We start from the raw sequence: 4,503 nt of genomic DNA, 5'->3' as shown, positions 1-4,503 counted from the left end.
AAAAAATTACCTACTCTATGTGGTTTATAGCTAAAAAACCTGTGTTTTGCCCTACATGTATCCATGATCTCTCTGAACCCATAAATAGTACTAACCCGATGACTGATCTGTTCACAAAACTCTTCTTCAGTGAAATTATAGGATGTGGATTTTACCATACACTGAAGAAAATTACCTTGAAATAGGACTGTATTGTCAGTTTAACATTCTGCATAGAAGCCTCAAATAAAACAAAAGTCTACCTAGATTTACAGATTTTGTCAGAACTTTGTCAAAGAAAACTTATCAAGGCTCAACGGAAATTTCATTTTGGATTTAAGAGAGGAGAAGAAACTAAAGTTTAGATCTTAAACACCAGTCCTTAAAACATAATTCATTTCTTTTCAGATGCCTTTTCCTCCACCCCTTGAAACACAATAGTAATAATACAAATGCCACATGACAGAATTCCTGCAGACAAACTGGGCAATGAGCTAACTGTGTGAGCACGGTGAGTGTGGACGTGTGTCAAAAGACCGATTAGCGGCAGGACCACCATCACAAAAAGCAGAGGATAACACAGCTCTAACACCTCCTTATTCTCCTTAGCAGGCACACTCTTATTCCCAAAGAAGCACCAACAACTGCTACCATTTTTCCTGAGAAAGAAATGCTAACTATTTCTTTCACCATCTCCTAACTTTTGCTTGCTTGAAGACAGGCACAATTTGGGCATTAAAAAAACAGAATAGAAAAATATTATTTCTGAATACCATTAACTTGTGATGTCAAAACAAGCACTTCACCAAAAACATGCCAAGCATGTTCAGCTATAAGCAAGAACTCCCAAGTGCTATTCCTACAAAGGAAGATCAGAAAGTACCTTTCTACTGAACCACACCACCTTTCCAATAGAAATAAAATCGGATTCAGAAATGCTGGCTTAGTAGCTCAGACAGTGAATGCCCACTCACCCTTCACTAATTTGCTCTGGAACCAGTGAGGACTGCTAATCCTACTCCAGCTCCAGCATGATGCACTGGGAGATGATGAATCAATCTACAATTATTTGCAGCACAGGAACTTCTTACCTAAACAAGATATTATTTCCCACCAAAAACTGTTTCACTGGCAGTTTCTCTCCTAAGCCTAACTTGTCACCCACGTCACATTCTGTAACATCACACAGCAGTGGATGCAAATCGGCCTGGATTGTGTGTACAAAAGCATATTCTCTGTGCTAATTCCATTTGAAAAAGAACCTTTCTCTGGGACTTGAAATGTGTCAGGGATAAAATAATACCCATTACTCCACTCAAAACAAGTACTAGAAAAAGATGCAATGAAATTGAATTTATCAAGGAAAACAGGGAAGAATTTCCTTTAAACAGTCCAAGTTCTGCAGGGTAGATAACAACTATCACCGAGGTGATTACAGCCGTGGATATATGAAGCACTTAATGTGTTAAGGACAATGTTTAAGGAGCAGATGAGCATTCCACCTGTTCTGAAATTCTCAGTGATGCTGTCACTTCAGCTTTTCTACTGCAAGCCACAGAAATGGAGCATTTGCTAATGTATGCATGGCTAGACACTACAGTCACAGTGGGAGAAAAAATTTCACTTGAGCTCTTGTAGTCTGTGAGGGAGCAAGCTCCGACAATATTTAATCTACAAATTATAAGAACATTAAGAGTAAGAATGATAACTGAAAGCTAGTTTCCCTGTCAGTATTTTAACTATACTAACTGTAATCTTACTGTTCTAGGTTAACTTATAAATATTTTAATCTTTATTATTTCTTCATATTGTGAAGTAGGTAAAGTTAATGAAAATGTATTTACCTTCTGTAGACTTCATTGCTTCCGTTTAGTTTTAATGATCACAAATTAAACATCCATTTAGTCATAACTATTTTCCGTGTCTTCAAAGAAGACTCAGTGAAACCACATTTCTACCCAGACTTGGGCACCCTACTTTGACATACATGCAGACACGCACATTCTCATATAAGTGTTTGAGAACTAAAGAGTATGTACATGCACACATAAAGAGTGTCATCATAAATGCACTCATTGCCCACACTTAAACCATGACATAATTTTATCCACTGTAGTTATAATGTGAACATGACTAAAATAATCTGATCTACTTGACCTTCCTTCTGTTTTAGCTAAAACAGCAGCTCAGTGTTAAGTGAGGAGAAAAGCAGATGGGGATAGATGTTTTCAGACAGGTCCAGTAAGGGATGTCAAAAAACAGAATGCAGCCATAACTTCCAAACCTAATGGAAGACCAACAACACAAGCGATATTTCAGGAGAATCCTCAGCCTGCACCTTTCTCTCTCTTCACTTTCTAAACCAAAGCACCCAGTGTTACAGATATCACAGCCAACCAAACGATCCTTCCCTCTCATACAGGAGAGCCACTGCTAAGTCTTCTGTCGATCAGGTTCATCCTTGGGACCTGTATATGCCAGGGCAAACACCCTCATCAGCTATATGCATTGATCCTCACAACAATAAATTCAACAGAAATGGCCTGCTCTCATCCAGTTAGGTCTCATCCGCTATGAGGCAGGACATTCAGCTCCCAAGGCAAGCATGAGCTCCTCCTCTATTAAACACGGCTTCTTGGAGTAAGAAGCAAGTAGAGCTTTTAAGACAACACAAACAGGCTTAAAAACAGAGAAAAATGTTAGCTGTATTTTGTTAGTTTAGGATTCAGAACAGATAAAATGCCATAAACACCATAAATGAGCAACACTAGCTCTGTGCAGTTTACCCCCATTGGCACAGAACAGCAGTTAACTCACCAAACCTTCCCTCCAAAACGTAGTGAAATTGCTCAGTTAAGTGGGTTCCGTCAGTGTGAAGAGGTGCAAGGATCTGACCTAATATTAACAGGCCAGAAAGAAACAGCTGCAAAAGGCAAGCCAGCTTATCTCTTCATTGCCTTTTATCAGTGCTATACTGATACCAGATGAGTTTGCAATGAATTTAATTTTCAGTCAACCTTCAGGCCACATGGAGGATTCCAAAAAGAAGGAAATACAGGTGATCACCACCTCACCTGTAGATTCTTGCCCAACAGACCATGCCAACAGATGTGGGCTGGCAATTTTACACTTTGCGGCAGAACATGGCTACCTTTGCCTGAACATATCTCCCAAAAACCATCCTTACACTGTGAACTGCAGATAACATGTTCTTCCTCTCAATGGCCTTGCATGTACTTTACAGGAAAATAATCAATTAGCATTTCATCACATTTCTCAAATACATCCGAAATGTATTTCCATTTCTACCTGGTTTTGGGTAGTTCTTTTCTGTTTGTTTTGTTCTGTTGGTGTTTTTTTCACTAGTTATTTTCATTGAGCATAAGGACAATCTTTCCAAGTAGCCGATAAATAACTGCACAAACATGCCAACACAGAAAATCCTATTAAAAAAAAAGCATATTTTCTTCTTTCTGCTCTTTCTTCCCAGGGCTTTCTAACCAGTATCTACTCTATTGCCTCCACAGCAGGCAAATAGGATACTTTTTAACAAAGCTACAGTTAGCTTTTGCCAGAAAAGCAATCAGTCACTGAAAGTAATAAGGATTTATCTAGCACTCCAACAAACAAAAAAAGAGCACAAGTTCGGGTGTTATTCGGGAATACTACTACACAAATGCCTTAAGAATTCTAAGTTTTGTGAATGATCACACAATTATTAAACTATAAGGTGAGGGATCTCAGTCCAGGGGAATTTAGCTTGACCAAGGGGAGGGTCCCTACTGCACTGCAGGCCCACAGGTCTTGAGGAAGGGCCCGCTCAAATCAGACGTCCAGTGGTTCTCTGTTTTATACCTAGTTGAGTGGGATTCATGATCATTCAGAACTGCACCTTCAGGCACTCTGTGTCTGACAAGGGTTCTCTGCCTCCTTGCTCCCCGAGGCACAGGGGCACATATGGGACATGGAGGTTTCAGTCTGAAAGCCCCTGTCTGCATCTTTGACCAGCTTGGCACTTGTCAGGTCCTTAGTTGGCCGTAATTTTTATTGTGTCCTTGTCAGGGTGGTCATACTTGCTCCAGCCTCTCAACCTTATTAAGCTGCAATCCAGTAAGTATGTACTATGCATCATGCCCTCAGACCTGTGCCCAGAAAAGACCACAGAGAGATACTGGTGGTTTTGAACAGATCCACCATAAAGGCAACAACTTCAAAAATCACATCCTATTGGATTTTTTTCCCAGATACATCTATTACCTTAAACTTATTTAATGGTTCAGGATTTTCTATTAAAACAAACCGAACAGAAAGACCAATCAAGCACCATAATTGAAAAATTATTTAGAGGCTTGATCTTTCAATAGCTTTTTGCTTAACCTGAATGTGGTCAGATGTCAGAAAGCACAGCTCTCAAACTGCAAGTATGCTGCTGGTATACATCTGGGCTCAAAAGGCAGCAGGGACTTTGATTTGCAAGTTCACATTTCTTGAGGAAAATGGAGGTGATTTTTGAATTTGTAAAAC

Source organism: Phaenicophaeus curvirostris, chromosome 4 (assembly GCF_032191515.1).
Source record: "Phaenicophaeus curvirostris isolate KB17595 chromosome 4, BPBGC_Pcur_1.0, whole genome shotgun sequence".
Taxonomy (NCBI): Eukaryota; Metazoa; Chordata; class Aves; order Cuculiformes; family Cuculidae; genus Phaenicophaeus; species Phaenicophaeus curvirostris.
This window is presented reverse-complemented; position numbering follows the sequence as displayed.